This window comes from Lissotriton helveticus, chromosome 4_1 (genome assembly GCF_964261635.1).
Source record: "Lissotriton helveticus chromosome 4_1, aLisHel1.1, whole genome shotgun sequence".
In the NCBI taxonomy this organism is placed as follows: domain Eukaryota; kingdom Metazoa; phylum Chordata; class Amphibia; order Caudata; family Salamandridae; genus Lissotriton; species Lissotriton helveticus.
Genome location: NC_136063.1, coordinates 116,623,376 through 116,641,006, shown reverse-complemented (window position 1 = coordinate 116,641,006; position 17,631 = coordinate 116,623,376). Strand labels below are relative to the sequence as shown.

Here is a 17,631-nt window from a genome sequence, read left to right as displayed (position 1 = left end):
CTTTCTACCGCTAAAAAGTGGCAAGAAAAACCGACAAATGGTGAGTAAATCACCAGAGCAAAGGAGGAGGAGCGGGGAACGTAAAACAGACAATCAGCTCATTATCAAGAAATCGTGAGGCTTCTATACAAGCCCCTTGCCCCACTATTGCGTTGCTTTTTATGTGATAAAAAGTGACACGCGGATGACGCAAGGGGGTTGTAAAGAGGCCCCCTTGAGTCCTAAACATGGTGTGCAGACCGGTCACACAGCTTTGCAAAAAGAGGCTTGATAGAGAAAAGCGAAGATTGGTACTCAGAACGGAGCTCCTGTAGCCCAAACAAAGCGCCAAATATTGGGGTATAAACCAACTCGTGGAGAGTAAATCGTCCTACAGGAAGGAACGCTGTGTGTACAGATACGGCATGCTGCTTGCGAGGGAGAGTCTCAGGGACAAAATTAAATGCAGGCTGAGAAACGTCATCAGCATGCGACCGCTACAGCGCAGACATTCAGCATCCGTGCAGCATATCCTTGGTCAAACAGGAGGTTGGAGTACCCCGCTTGGACTGTGAGGGATGGAGACTCTTGGTGGGAGGGTGAGAACTCAAGGTATTCTTTACAATGCAGAGGAGCATTGCCCCACTGACTCAGAGCTAGCAGCTGGAAAATCAAAACAATTTTTTTGCATCATTTTATTTTTCAGCTGTAGGGAGGGGTGAGGCCAGGGCCATGGGAGGAGTGGTTGGTGCACTCATAGGTGCACATGTGTGGTTGGCCAGCCGTTTAAGGCTGGCCAAACGCACATGTGCACTTATTCTTATTCAACCCACCGCATTACACAGACAGGTTGGAGAATCTGCACAGACTCCTGGGCCTGAGTGGAGCTACAAACTAGTTCACTCAGGCCAATCCCCATGCTGCTCTCATCGAATGAAAAAAGCACATGGATTGCACAGGACGAAGGCGCAATGCGGGAAATGGCCCGCAGCTTCAGGTAAGTCTCTTTTTTATTATTATGAAATAAGCCCCTTGAATTCCCCCTCCTGCGCTCCCCCTTTGCATCCCCCCCCACACAACTGTTTGCTTGTGACTAGCACCATAGAGTACGGCAGACCATCAGATTTTTTGAGGGATAGGGGGAAAAGATTCAAAGTATAGAATCTGCGGGAGCTGCCATATCCATAACAAACAATTGTTAAATGTTTATAGGAATCATTCTTACTTGAAGCACAACAGTGTCATTCTACAACATCTCTGTGGCTGTCTCTGGCTTATGGTACCCGTCTGCTACAACTCTCATGCTATGTGTGGACATTGCCCATGGGTGCAACTTTGTCAATGGAATTATTCAATCTTTGTAATTAAATGTATACATTCATGAATTGATTGAAAACATTGTGTCTTGACATTTTCCAAAAAAGAAATGCCGTCACAAGTTGGGGAAAAAATATTCTCCTATTTAGACAAACAAATATTCTCCTGAGAAGCAAGCAATGCTCCTTTTCTTATAAGGTAGCTGGACTGTGGAACTCCCTCCCTCTCAGCTTGCGACTTGAAACTGCACACCTCTCTTTCCGGGTCTCAAAACATGGCTATTCCAGCAGAGTAACTGCTAGCTTCCCTTTTCAGCCTAACTGCCACCAGCGCTGGGATGCCTCTGGGTAGCCATGCACTATATGAATGCTTATTAATAATAATAATAATAATAATAATAATAATAATAATAATGATAAAAGTGGGACAACGATATTTTCAGTTATTTGTGTCCCAAATATAATAAATGTAGTCTTTATGTTAATGGCCTTTAAGATGATCTCATAGAATATGGGCAGGTTTGTAGGCATACAGAGCTGCAACATAGCCTTAGTTTCAAGTCACCGACAACCTTCAATAAGTGGGTGTTACCCTTTCCAGAGATGGAATTGCTAAAATATGAACACTGAACAGAGCCAGACGTTATATCTGAAATATAGAGAAGTATAATTATTTATTTATGCCTGGTGATGTTACTCAAACCCAGAAAACATTTACTGGCAATAATATCTGTCAATATGGCCAGTATTATAAGCAATACTCAGCATTATATATTTCAAGCCACTACCGCCAGTTGCCTCAAAACCTCAAGCAGACCAAATGTAAACATCTGCATCCCAATATTTGCTTTGAATGTCAAGATATGGGCATTACACCTTGTGTATCCTCTTTTTACATGGTCCAGGTATCTCAAAGGTTCAAGAACCCATAAAACTGGCAACCCAGAAGAAGCCAAGTGAGTACTGTGTTAAGTATTGTACAGTAAAGTATGCATAATATAATGTTCAAAGGTTTGAGGTTGATGATTCTGAATAAGGCACAGAGTGTATTACTTCGTTACAGCAGAGATATGCTAGTTAGCTGTTCTTTTGTATATGAGTCAGCTCTTGCATTCAATAAATATTCTATCATTTTCCTTTTATCATTGAGAAGTTTTTACAGACTTCTTTGGTGTTGCGTAAAGTTTGGTACATAGAATGGTGAAGGAAATAAAACAGTAATCTGACCAGTCAAAAGGAGCTAAAGATCAATTTTTAAACTTCTCCTTTTCAAGATTATCCATCTAAGTCTATTTCTTTTGATGGGGAAGTGATTGTGCATGATTGTCCAGGTTGTTAGTGGCGAGGAAGGTTGAAATTTGCATGGCCTCATGATCAAGGGTGATTCCCCACTTGTGATTGAAATCGCCTAATATAAATTGGGTAGATTAGATTAGATTAGATTAGGAATTTATTAAGCGCTCAAATCTCCCTGGGGCATCTCGGCGCTGAATAGAGATTGGACTTCTGCCAGGGGGAAGCGGACTAGAACCGACATTAAAAAAGGAAGGCTTTCAGATGTTTCCTAAAAGTGCCATAATTCTGGATGGCTCGCAGGTCCTGTGGGAGCTGGTTCCAATATCTGGAAAAAGCTCTCCCACCTGTTCGGGTGAGACGAATTCGGGGAACTTGTAACAGACCCTGTGTGGTGGATCTAAGCCACCTACTGGGGCAGTATTGAATCAGTTTACGTTGTAGGTAGCGAGGACCTTTATCGTTAAGAGCGTTATGGGTTAGGCAGCAGATTTTGAAAAAGGATCTTTTTTATACATTAAGCCGATGCAGTTCTCAAAGCAAGGGAGTTGATGAAGAGCCAGCCGGGTGATTTAAGATCATTCTTGCGGCAGTATTCTGAATGATTTGCAATTTGGCCAGGAGAGTCTCCCCCACTTCTGCCAGCAGGGCATTGCCATAATCTAAATGGCTAGTTACCATTGCGTGAACTAAAGTCCTACGATGGGAGGTGGGTATGAACGGAAGTATTTTTGGAAGAAGTCGGAGACTGTAAAAACATGTACCGGTCGTAGTCGCAATATGGTCTTTCATAGACAGGGAGCAGTCAATTTTTATTCCTAAGTTCTTTACGGAAAGTTTAGGAGAGGGAGCAGTGCCCAATTGGTCAGGCCACCAAACATCTGACCAGATGTCTGCAGCTTTTCCCATTAACATGATCTCCGTCTTCCCTGGATTCAATTGAAGGTAATTCACTGTCATCCAGTCTGAGATCAGCTTCATACCGTTGTCGAAGCATATTTTTCTAGCTCTGGACATTTCCCGATAGTGAACATAAGCTGAGTATCATCTGCGTAAGAGATGATTTCAAAACCCAGCTGTTCCACAATCTGAGCCAGAGGCGTCATCTATATATTAAAGAGGATAGGACTCAGACAAGAGCCCTCTGTGACCCCCTTCTCCAAGGGCATTTTGGCTGAGGAATAGGGACCTAAAGTGTTCTCTCCAACAGAAAGTGTTATAGCCATTTTAAGGCTGTTCCTTTGATACCGCAATCAGATAGACTCTCCGCTAGCTTAGTGTGAGATATAGTATCAAAAGCTGCAGAGAAATCTAAAAAAATCAGTATCGCGGAACCGCCCGCGTCTATAGTCTGTCCTAATGAGTCAGTAACTGCTAGTACATTTTCCAGCAGTTTCCCTAGAGAGGTCAAAGGGAAATTGGCCAATAATTACAAAGGATTGTGGGGTCTGCTGTGGGTTTCTTAAGATCAGGAGAGACCACTGCTTCTTTCCAGGAGGATGGAATTATACCTGTGGATATGTTGCAGTTGAAAATATCGCAGATTGCTGGTGCGCAGCTCTTGGCTAGGAGAGCCATGATATTTGGGGGCATGGATCATTGGGAGACCCTGATTTTCCCAAGGCTAAGCCTTTTTGGACCTCCTCGATGGTGACTAGATTGAAGCTCTACAAAGAGCAATTAGGTGTCTTCCGCTTCTCCTCCAGTTCTGCCAAAGTATCAAAGACTGAGGGGGCTATCTGAGGGAAATTATCTTAGATGCTGGATATCTTATCCTGAATAACTGTGGCTATGGAATTACATAAATCCTGGGATTCCATTGGGGACTGACTACAGGCCTTGGGTGAAGTAAAGTCTCTGACTTTACTGAACAGAGTCTTCGATGAATTGCTAGACTGTTCAATTTGTTTAATAAATGAAGCTTTGTTTCGCTGATTTTAGGTTCAGATGGTAGCTGGCCTGGGACTGTCTATATAGCAGTCTATTTTGGGGGACCTTACTGGCCCGCCAAGACCTATTTAGTCATCGACAATTTGCCTTTTCTGTCTTTAAGTCTTCTGTATACCAAGGATTTAGGGGTTGCCTATGAACGGGACATTGTTTTTTGGGGATAATCTCGTTACAGGCAGACTCTAACGCAGTCTTAAAAGCCTCTAAATTATTGGGGGCTTCCATCTGATAGTTAACTGGTTCACTGGTAAATACTTCGTCAAATGCTTCCATGGTGAGATTACACCATTGCCTACGCTGAGCTGGTTTATTTGTGAGCAGTAGAACAGGTAAAATGTTCCGGTATACAGACATAATATCGATGATAAAAATCTCGAGGTAGCATAATATCGAGTTAAAAGTATCAAGTAGACAGAATATAGATAAGATAGAATATAGACTACAAAAATATCGAAAATAATAGCTATAATATAGACTCAAAAATATAGAATATCGAATGGACAGAATATAGATAACAAAAATATCGAGGGACAGAATATAGACAACAAAAATATAGATGGATAGAATATAGACAACAAAAATATCGAATGTTCGGTAAGTAAGTTAATATTTATGTTTTAATAATATGTAAGTGTTTTTTATGTTAGTATATATGTTAAAAGTGTATTTGTATTTTATATTTTATTTTAATTAATTAATTTATGGTATTTATTTTTTGCGTAATATAATTCTGGAGCGGGTTGTGGGTTTATAGGGGAATAGGGTGGGAAGTAATTTAATTATAAAATAATTAAATAGTTTAATTTATTGCTATTTATTTAGAATTAATTGTTAATTAATTTTTAATTGGCAATTAATTAAAATATAATTGGTAATTTATTTTTATTAATTGATTAATTGATAATTATGTTAATTGTATTTATTTATTTTCTGGAGCGGGTTGTGGGTTTATAGGGGAATAGGGTCGGAAGTAATTTAATTATAATTAATTTAAAATGTTACATTATTTATTGCTATTTATTTACAAATTATTGTTATTACATTTTTTAATTGGTAATTAATTATTATATATTTGGTAATTAATTGTTATTAATTGATTACTTGATAATTATGTTAATGTTATGTATTTAATTTTGTAGTGGGTTGTGGGTTTATAGGGGAATTGGGTGGGAAGTCATTTAATTCTAATTAATTAGATTTATTTATATAAATTGGTATTTATTTTGAATTAATTGTTATTTTTTTAAATTATTTTTATAATTGATTGTTATAGGTAAATAATTTGTATTAATAGGTAATTATTTTTTAGTAATTAAAATTATGTTATTATTTTTAATTGAATAAATATTATAATATCTTAAATTGGGAATGTATTTTAATTAATTTGTAATTGGTATTAATTTTGAATTTATTTTTATTCACATATGAAGTATTTACCTACCCTACTGTTGCTCTATTTGTAGTGGGAATAGTAAGTTTTACTTTCCCGCTATCCAACACTTTCCCTACTGTTGCACTCACTGGAGTGGGAATAGTAATTTTTACCTTTCCACTATCCAACGCTTTCCCTACTGTTGCACTCATTGGAGTGGGAATAGTAATTTTTACCCCTACGCTATCCAACGCTTTCCCTACTGCTGCACTCTCTGGAGTGGGAATAGTATTTTTACCCCTATGCTATCCAATGCTTTCCCTACTGTTGCACTCTCTGGAGTGGGAATAGTAATTTTTACACCTACGCTATCCAACGTTTACCCTACTGTTGCACTCTCTGGAGTGGGAATAGTAATTTTTACCCTTACGCTATCCAACGCTTTCCCTACTGTTGAACTCTCTGGAGTGGGAATAGTAATTTTTACCTCTACGCTATCCAACGCTTACCCTACTGTTGCACTCTCTGGAGTGGGAATAGTAATTTTTACCCTTACGCTATCCAACGCTTTCTCTACAGTTGCACTCTCTGGAGTGGGAATAGTAATTTTTACCTCTACGCTATCCAACACTTTGCCTACTGTTGCACTCTCTGGAGTGGGAATAGTAATTTTTATCCTCCCGCTATCCAACGCTTTCCCTACTGTTGCACTCTTTGGAGTGGGAATAGTAATTTTTACCCCTACGCTATCCAATGCTTACACTACTGTTGCATTTTCTGGAGTGAGAATAGTAATTTTCACCTTCCCGCTATCCAACGCTTTCCCTACTGTTGCACTTACTGGATTGGGAATAGTAATTTTTACCCCTACGCTATCCAACGCTTACCCTACTGTTGCATTCTCTGGAGTGGGAATAGTAATTTTTACCTTCCTGCTATCCAACGCTTTCCCTACTGTTGCACTTACTGGAGTGGGAATAGTAATTTTTACCTCTACGCTATCCAACGCTTACCCTACTATTGCACTCTCTGGAGTGGGAATAGTAATTTTCACCCCTACGCTATCCAACGCTTTCCCTACTGTTGCACTCTCTGGAGTGGGAATAGTAATTTTTATCCTCCCGCTACCCAACGCTTTCCCTACTGTTGCACTCTCTGGAGTGGGAATAGTAATTTTTACCACTACGCTATCCAACGCTTTTCCTACTGTTGCACTCTCTTGGAGTGGGAATAGTAATTTTTACCACTACGCTATCCAACGCTTTCGGTAGTGTTGCATTCTCTGGAGTGGGAATAGTAATTTTTACCTCTACGCTATCCAACGCTTTCCCTCCTGTTGCTCTCTCTGGAGTGGAAATAGTAATTTTTACCCCTACACTATCCAATTTTTTCTCTACTGATGCACTCTGTGAAGTATTAATAGTAAATTTTACTGTCTTGCTAACCTATGGTAAAAATATTATGTATTTTGTATTAATATTATATTTATATATATGTATGTTTTTAAAAATAAAAGTGTATGTTTATTTATTTTTTAACTAAAATTAATTTTTTTTTTATTTTTAAGTTTATTTTAAGTATGTTTAAATTATTTATATTTAATATTTTATTATTTTTCAATTTCTTTTAAGATACTTAAAAAATTCAATATTTTTACTATCTATATTTTTTACAACGATATTTTTGATTTGATATTTTTGCACTTACCTGTTTGGAGATAGGAGGTCGATATTTTTGTAGTCGATATTTTTAACTCAATATTTTGCTACCTCGATATTTCTGTAATCGATATTATGTCAGTGATCCAAATGTTCCATGAATCAATCAGTTGCTCTCCAGATAAGTGGTAGACTTTGTGTGTGTGCTGTAGTTGATTGTTCTGAAGTTTTTACTTCAGCCTATAGGTACTGGATTGTTTTGAGGGGGTTCCATTCAACATAAGATTTGTGCATGACTTCAACTTCCCAACGTGGTCTTGACATTTCCCATAGACTGGCAGGAGTTCTACATTGAGGAGGAATTGTGGTGGAGGGATAGCTAATTTAGGGAGTTTGCATAGAAACACCTGTGCTTGGTGAAGGATCTCAAAGCTCAGGTCCAGTAGAGGATTGGACTATTATATTTCCATTATAGAAATGGCAAATGTTCAGGAAATATTTGGGAAATTATTGATGGTATATGTATACCAATAAGGGATATTTTTTGCACTCAGAGGCTTTTAGTGTCTTGTTAAAGGTAGACTACGAAGCATCGATATGGTCTGTGCAAAAAATATCACAATTGAGAAGGCAGCTTCGACTACTTATATATCGGTTGTATATGTGTGTTTGATGGAATTCCATCAATATCTTGTGCTTGTGCTTGTATTGAGAGGTTGGCTAGCATGCAATTTTGTATGAGTTGCCTCCACATTTGATCAGGTGTTTGAGCACGGGGTTAGAGTTTGGAGGGTACATCACGAGATAGTTCATGGTTGAAGCTAACCTAGGTACAGGGTAGCACCAGTAATTGAGTAGAAAAGGTTGTATAGAGTTTCCAAGGTGGGCAAGCTTTGGTGGTATTGATCTATGAGTATAAGATGAGTTAGTGGGCTTTAAATAGCTTTTCTAGCAATTGAACTCCATAGTAGATGTCATTAGAATGGGCAAGGGATGTAGAAGGGTTAGAAGAAGAAAGGAATTAAGGCACCAAAGTCAAAACTATCAATGAGAAGTACCCCAGGTAACTAGGGAATAGGTGCTGGAGAGGGTCCTTAAGGGCTGCAGCATGTATGGTGCCACCCTAAAGGACAAACCACCAAGCTCCTGCAGACTGCCATTCACAGCCTGGTCTGCATGAAATGGGGGAAACAAATATGAAGATTCAACATTGCACTCACTCTTTGTTCCATGCCCACAGATACTGCATGCAACAAATGTAAGTCACCCCACAAAATGCCTTGTAGGTTAGTTGCATTATATTATAAGCGAGGAGATATGGCCCTGTGATATCTACTTCAATTGCTAGATTGTAAGTAAGCAGGGAAGACATCTCAAGTTTATGTACTGGGCACTGGTCATCACGAGTTGCCCAGCTTCATGATGGCTATACTAAAACACATGGTGATTGCTATCAAACACCTTGTCTTAATAAATCAATACTGATGTCAGCCGTGGATTAGTTAAGCTATGTACCCTGAGGGCACCTTAGAGGTGAACCTTGAAAACCTACCAGCCTCTTAATGTTCTTGATGACTAATATCTTCCAGCTTGCCACCATAGGCACATTTCTGAACCCCTGCAGATGGGATCCTATGCTCTTTGAGGCTAGAAACAATGCCTGCTCTAGAGGAAAGTGTTTACACCTCTTCCAGCAGGATCACTAATGAATCTGTATACCAAGTCCACGGACTTCAAACCCCCTGCTGCCTTTGACATGTGACCTCTGCCCCACCCAGAAATGAAAGATGCCACCCCCTGCCCTGATGCCCATTTGGCACCAGGCCAGGTGGGAAATTTGATATGCAAATAGGCATGCCCTTGGAGTGTCCGTCCGGGTGCAGGGATGCTAGAGAGGTTGGTAACCTTGCATGAAAAACTGTAGGCAAAGAGTTGGGCCACCTAGACATAGGCTGCAGAGTAGGACTTGGGGACAAGTCTGGGAGTTCCCAATGAGAGGCTCAGTACAGGGAGGTCCTGGGTGTAGGGGAGCACCATCAGTTGTCAAGAACCCAGGCCAAGGAGCTTGGGTGGAGAGGCTTTTTGTTGGCTGGTGCCAGTGTGTCACAGGCACCCACAGATCCTGGATGGACCTGCAAAGGGGGACACATCAGGACAGCTGGGTCACTCTTGGTGCTGGCCTCCTTGACGCTGATGCCCTTTTTTGGCGGCTTGGTCTGTGCAGCATTGGACTCGGACTATTTTTGGTTGCTGCAAGGGGTCTGGTACTCCAGATATTGGTGCAGGGCAACTATCCTGGTGTCCTTCCACTTGGCAGGAAGACAGATCTGATCTCTAGGAACACAATAACCTCTTCCTGGATGACTGCTGCGTCAGTGGATCTGGTGAATAGCAGAACAGTGAACCGGATTCTAAGGATCTTGTTGGTCCCTCTGATTGACTCCCTACTGGAGTTGGTTATCTGAAGTGACTCAAAGTGACCGCAATACAACTAGTGCAAATGCTTTTTTGAGGTTGAGTGAAATGCTTTGATGTACTATAACTTGTAAATTCAATGTCTCCAGAACCTTCTGCTGCATCTTTATCATTGTGGTGTCAAAAGTAACATAAAAATGCATTTTTTTTGTAAATTAATGCTGGATTTTTTTGGTGTCTAGTCAATTTCCTCTTCAATTGTTTTAGTGCTGACAAAGCTTTACACATTGTGTAAGTCTTGCTCAGAGCCGCAGCTACCCAGGGTTGAGCGGAAGCTTTCACAAATGAGACCCACTGGCCCTGAAAGAGGTTGGTCAATTGAAAACAAACAGAACCCCATGTTGAATTAATATAACAATTCCTAGGGCAGGGCAATAAATGCATTGAAGTAATTAATTTGAAATTAATTTGTATTTAAAACGTGTTAAAAATATGGTTTATTACAGTATAATATAGACAATACATTAAATATCTCTTTACAGCATGTTTTGTATGTCTAAAACACATAAGTGTATCACTACACAATAAATCATAAACATAAAATACATGAACATAAACAGTGACAACGTAATAAGTCTTCTATGTGCGTTTCGGCAAACTATGCGCCTTCGTCAGGAATGCCGCACAAACACTGACTACTCTGTGTGAAGATCAGTTTATGGGTTTTATAGTCCAATAGATGGATGAGCGACCAGAATCCTTAACTGTGTCTTTCAGGGTACTGATATGTATCTCCCGAAGACGGCTGTACATTTTGTTTAAAAACAAGGTATTTTTCTCTAACCCCTTCGTCGCAGCCCTAATTCTGCTTCAGCTCAAGGGGGTGAGGGGTAAGCGAGGCGCTTCCAATCTCGTGACGGAACGGTGCCATCATGAGACACGGGTGGCGTGTGCTCATGACGGCGTGGTTCTGTCACGGCCCTGCCCGCTCATTCATTCGCCTGCAGGCGGGGAATTAATGCCGCGTGGGCGGAGCGGCCGCAGCATGACGGCCGCAGCATGACGAAACCCCGCCGTCATGAGCACACCCCGTCCGTGTCTCATGACGGCGTGGTTTAATCATGAGCATTGAAGAGGTTCAAATTTCTGATACTTTCACAACATCTGATCATTGTGATAAAATAGTTACTGGACTTTTGGACGAATGGTCGGCACAAGCAAACATTCGGCATTTGGACACGGTCAGTTTGGACGTCTGCACGCGAATGCGACTGGTATCTGTTAACTTATTCTGTTACACAAATTATTCCTATTGATGCCTAGATAAATGCACCACAGATCAAAAGTCCATTAACTATTTTATTACAACGATCAGATGTTGTGAAAGTATTAGAAATTTTAAAGAAAAATACTTTGTTTTTAAACAAAATATACAGCCGTCTTTGGGAGATATATATCAATACTCTGAAAGACACAGGTAAGGATTCTGGTTGCTCATCCATCCATTGGACTATAAAAAACATAAAGTGATCTGCACACAGAGTATTCAGTGTTTGTGTGGCATTCCTGAAGAAGGCTCAGAGTGCGCCGAAATGCACATAATAGATTTAATTTGATGCCACTGTTTATGTTCATGTATTTTATGTTTATGATTTATTGTGTAGTGATACATTTATGTGTTTTTGACATACACTCTTACAAAGAACTTTCGCAAAACTAATATCATTAAACATTAAGAATAATTTCAATAGTGGGCATATGCAAATAAGAACTCACTCTTAGTCAGATCTGTGCAAAAATGAGACAGCAAGGCTATATGATGAAGTGTTCCAAAAAGTCAAAAGTCAAATTTAAAAGCGAGAAGAGGTAGGCAAGGAAACAGAGACAACATTGAAGAGCAAAAGAAGGTGGAAATGAGAAAAAAGTTTAGAGTGGCTTCAATAGAACCGTAAAGACATAATACTTTGAATATGGAACATCATAGGGAGAGATAGATCAGATACCTGGAGAATTATGTGAAGGTTGTCAACAGCCAGGGTCTTAAGGTGTAAACATTGTCACATCTAGGAAGGGATTAGGTACAGATTACACATGTGGCAATTGACTGGTCATCTATTCATGAGTTTTCGTGGGCAGGTCTGTTATCCATAACAGCAAATTGGCTGTATATGTTCACTTTGAAAACATGGAAAGTGCTGATGTAGTGATGTGCTAGTGATAACAGTGGATGAATGACTTCACTGTCGCACTGATCAAAGTCTAATATCTCCTCACAGTGGCACACAACACTGTACCACTGCCTTCTTTACTTTACTCTCTCTGCTCAGCGTGGAAGGTGAAACAACTGCCTATGATTAAGAGGTCAATGTGCCACAGTCTAATTTTGGTGGGTACCAGCTATGGGAAACAATGGGTTCCAGTGGACACTATGGAGGGAGGAAGGCATTGAGGCTAAACCCGTTGGAGTGCACTAAACATACCTTTGTAAATACATCTATTTATTACTACCAAAAGCATCTCCCAATCCTGCACCCATGTCCATGAAAATGTATCCTAACAAAGCTCTGTCAAAAAAGCCAGCAGGGGACACCTAATGGGAATGCAGCTACATCATATAAGGTTATTTTGTTAATTCGTAGTTTTAACTGGTATTGTCATGTAAGAGTAAACATCTGTTGTGTGGCAATGAAAACAATGGAATTTCTAACAATCTTTTCTTTTGTATTTCAAGAGAATTATGTCTTCAGCCAAAGCTGTGCTGCTAGCTGTAGCACACTGGCAGGCCCTGATGCTTACATATTCTGCTGCGACACGCCTCTGTGTAACTCATTAAAATTTCCAAGGCCAAAACCACCACCACTGAAATTCAATATTGTGTAATAAAGGTGAGAATATGATTTGGGAGATAATTTTAACAAGGTTCTTGCTAGTATGTCCCTCAGTTAATAAATATACCCCAACGTTCTGTGTTTACCCTGCAGAACAAGTCACTGTCACTAGTCAGTTCTTATCCAAAAAAGTGTTTAGAGGTCAATCGATTATATATGCTCACTGATGGTAAAGAGACTGTAGAGCTGTCATTGCTTTGAAATGCCTATTATCTGATACAATGGTCCACGTGCCATGGGCCGCATGCTCAGGTCAGAAGGGCTGTTACAATAGCCTAAAGCGGCCACCAAGAGGTGGCAAAGGAGAGGCTAGTAATGCTAAAGCTTTGTCTGCATAACATGCAGAATGCAGAATGAATATTGACCACCACACAGTACTCCATGCAAGTTTTTGGATTGTAACCGATCTATGGGACACATCAGAACATATTGATAATACCCTATAAAGCTTTCTATGCTTGATCCCGTCCTGTTCCTGTCTGAGATGTGGAACCCCCTTCACAGCATTTTCGGTCCCCTCAGGCCGCAATTGTACTTGTTGCAGACTCTGTTTGTAACCACAAAGCAGGGCATTTGGGGTCAAAGATTGAGGTGCATCATCCAGAGCTATGCACTCCTTCTGCCTATCCGCAGACAGCACGTCAACACCACCTCTTTTTGTCCTCGAGTAAATGTAAATGTAAATGTCGCAATTTGTAAAGCGCACAGCTACCTCCACCGGAGGTGTCCCGGCGCTGTCCGTATACCGCTTAGGAACCCTTCCTGGCTTTCCTGGGAAATGTCCACTCCTGAGCACCCCCCAGGTGCAGCCAGGCATCCCAGCGCTTTTGAGGCCGTTGTGGAGACTAAGCAAGCTATTGCCCAGAGTTGCAGCGTGGGACCCATGATCAGAACAGGCACTGAGGCGAGAATATCCAGTCAGGGGAATTAATGAGCCGGAGACCCGCCGAGGCGGGAATCGAACCCTGGTCCCTGACCAGAGCTCTGCATCAAGGTCTGCCTGCTCTAACCATTGAGCCACACTTCTCCACTCAGTTGAGGAATCACACACCTGAATGTTTGCTCTCTTCTGACCCCCGTTTGGTCTGCAAGATCGCAGTTTTCAATTACCAAGTCTAAGGCAGTATTGATGGCGATCTCCAGAGAGGCAATCCTTTTTAGAACTGTATGAAATGAATCCTTCACAAAAGTCTCTAGAGGGTGAAGCATGTTTTCCACAATCTTCTGCAACTGATGCTTTAAGCTTGAGACCACAGCCTTTTGGTCCTTAATACCCGCTCCTTCATCATCTTTCTTTGTCTCTCCCCAGAGTGCTGATAAACTGCCATTTACTTTTGAGCGTGCGCTTCGTGTGGCCCCTTTACAGCTCCACAGACACAGAGTTGTCCGTTTTCATGCAAGGATTTATGAGACCTGAGATATAGGCTTCTGATTGTTGTGTCAGCAGGTAAAGTGGTGAGGTCTTTAGTAATGGCAGCTTCCTTCATTACCCACTGAGTAATCACAAGCCTCTCCTCCACATTACTGATTTAATCCTTTTGGGCCTTATTTTTGTTATTTAAACTCACACCACTAGTTGTCACTAAGTTCTCCTTACCCAGTCGTGAAGAGGCGGATTTCCTCGTCTCCATTGTATCAGTTGCTCTTCAAAGAAAGTCCAATGAAAGAAGGGTGTCCCAGTCTGGCCTCATTCGGGTGCTGATGGGCCTGCCCTTGGCACGTCCTGCGCCGTGGAGTCGGGAGCGGTGCTTTATGGCACGTGCTGGTGGTGGCTTCTCCTCCTTCTGCAGCGTGGTTGGTCCAGTGCGGTGGGGCCAGGGACAGCGCTGTGCTGGTGGTTACCCCGCGCCCTCCTGCTGCACGGCTAACACTGGGTCGATGGCTTGTGAAACATTCAGTCCCCAACAAAATACTTGGGGCCATGTGCATGAACCCATTTTCCCACAGACACAGAATGTGCAAACCCCTTTGATGCAGCTGGCCCTTGATGTGTCCAGCGAAGCGGGGTCAGGTGCAGAGATGCATAGCCGGTGGAGGTTGTGGCTCCGCCCGCCTCCTGCACCTTGGCTGGCTCTGCAGTCCCCAACAAAGTGCTCAGTGGGGCCTGGAGCAGTGGGGCCTGGAGCAGTTCTTTGAAGCGCATGGTGGTGGTGACTATGCCCCCTCTGATGCAATGACTTCTGGGACCCGCAGTCCCCTCCAAAGTATTTCATGTGTCAAGATCAAGATGGAAAAAATGTGGTCTCTTTTTTTTAATTGTGACTTATACCCTGGTGGTTATTCAGCTGCCACTTATCATGTAAAATGTGTATGTCTCATTATATATGAGCCATACACATCTCAAAATATGTTATACATTTAAAAAAACATATGTCTATGTCTCATTTGCTTGGAGACTGATCTGCAATCTTTGTAAGAGCCTGTGAGGGACTCTTTTAAAATATTTTGCTGCCCTTTTCTAGAGAAATATTAAATTTCTCTTTGTAAATATGGTACATACTATTTCACCGACTACCACTCTATCTTGGTAAGTTAGTACAAATATTTAGGCCTTTGGTTAAAATTTTACACATTGAGGTATAACAGTACTTCAGAATTGAACCTTGTCTTATATAATATTCTGAATGTGCACTTGTAAAAATGTTTTTCTTAGTAAGGCAATTTATAAAGACACGTTTGTTATTATAATTTTGTGCATATAAGATTGTACATTGAAACAGCAGGAGGTAGGCTACTTATGCTACATTCTGCATTGCTTTTTTCTTATTAAGATGGTTTTTGAAACACAATGGGTGTTGCAGCCCAGGATTGCAAAATAGCTACAGAGCCATGGGCCAGTGTATTTATTAGGTTATAGATTTACATGTAAGTACTGTATGTATATCTCAAAACGTTTACTGAAATCAATTTAAATAGTCCCCATGCTGCATCGCATGCGTAGTGAAAGAGTACTCATTACTAAAATGGACCTATTGTCAAAAAAACGGATTATTCATAAACATCACACATTAACATTTGCATTATCAATGAGTCCTGTTTTGTTTTCCACATTTACATGTGTGGAAGTGTTAACAGTATAGTGATTTATTTTGAATGTTTCTTTTTGTGTACCTTCTTTATATTACAAGTGGAGATCTTGTGCCAAGGCCATGTTATTAGTCATTCAGCCATGAACAAATTGAGATTAATTGTAATAATTAAAATATAACACAGTTTTAATGTGTACAAATATATAATTTTATTTGTCTTCATTAGGTACACAACAACAAAATGGGCCATGAAATATTCAATCCTCCACTCTGCCTACTGAAGAATACATTAAAGCCTATGTAAGCCTGTGAACACCCCCTCATGCGGATGAGTTTGAAGAAAAGCCAGGTCCATCGGGGAGAGTGAGCCAGCAAACTCAGAAAACTCACCCCACTATTGGAGGAAGTCAGCAACAAGTACCCCATGTCTGTGCACATATGGACGGTGCCATTGTAAACATGCAGCCCTGAGTCCCTATTCAACCTATAAGTGTGGCTACTTTGTCCTTGCACCAGCTTTCACTCTTGCATCTGCAATTAGTGATCTGCCATGGTGCGGTACATCTGTAGCCACTCAGAAAGCCACAGGGACAGACAAGTGGTGCTGGTTCTCCAGCAGGGAGGGTGACTGGGGGTGCTGGCCCATTGTCTCACAGTGTGGACCAGCATCTGTTAGATGTGGCTAGTTGGCACGATGATTAATCTTATCTAATGCTAGACCTACAAAGGGCCCACAACTATCTGCTACAGTCAAAAAACGAGATCAGTGAAGACCAGCCTGGGATGAGTTGTTCACCCAGGCGCGGCCTGTGCAGGTACGAGCTGCGGGGCGGAAGGGTGGGATGGGGGGAGTGGACATACGACAAGAGGGGAAACTTAAGTTAAAAGAAAACCATGGATCATCTGGCTGATTCGGCAATAATATCTTCCAAACCAACATCAAAAGTCTCAAAAATAAGTGTCTCCTGTGAATGGTCATCGTGTAAATGTTTCCACATTTTGTTTTGTATTATCGTACTGGCTCATGGTTACCTGCGTGTAACTTGGAATACTTAAAATATGTGGCGCAGCTTTAGTGTTTGATTTACCCTTACAATGATCTCATTTTCTCAGACCTTAAAAAATATTTTTGGGTTCTGATTTTTGTGAATAAAATATTTTGGGGGATTGACTAACTTGTGTGAGACTATCAATGCAAAGTAAAATACAGCGAGATTTGTAAGCAAATGTTTGTAAACGCAGAATAAATTGATAGTTTTAAAGACTGGTTTCAAAAAGACTTAAAGTCAAACAAGACAAAAGTATGACAATAACTATCAAATAGATTAAGTTAATATTATTTATATTTAGCTGAATGATTCAAAGGCCACAGAAAATCTACCACAGTTCTACACATGAGGCAAAGGGGCTACGAATATGTAAAACAGGTACAATATCTAACCAATCTGAGCAGCATGGATATAACTGACACCAAAGCAGCACGAAGTCACTCATTAGCCAACGATCAAAATCATTTCATTAACATCCTCCTAATATTGCAATGACAACAAACACTAACCTTGCTTGCAAATGCTTATTAACACTGAAGAGTTTCACATACCTTCACACATACATTGCCTGTATGTCAAGGTAAATTGAGAGGATACACCAGCAACATTATTGGCCACTTCATAGGTAATATACAAAGATCAAACACAAAGCAGAATTCAAAAACCTTAGGCTAATTAACAA

The 17,631-nt window shown here is 40.8% G+C and overlaps 1 long non-coding RNA gene across 1 annotated transcript; it reads left to right on the top strand.

Moving 5' to 3' along the window:
• Positions 1-2,206: 2,206 nt before the first annotated feature.
• LOC144827051 (uncharacterized) lies at positions 2,207-16,707 on the top strand. The gene is made up of 3 exons (XR_013609996.1): positions 2,207-2,251; positions 12,715-12,868; positions 16,127-16,707. It is a non-coding gene; the product is annotated as an uncharacterized LOC144827051 (long non-coding RNA).
• Positions 16,708-17,631: the final 924 nt, after the last annotated feature.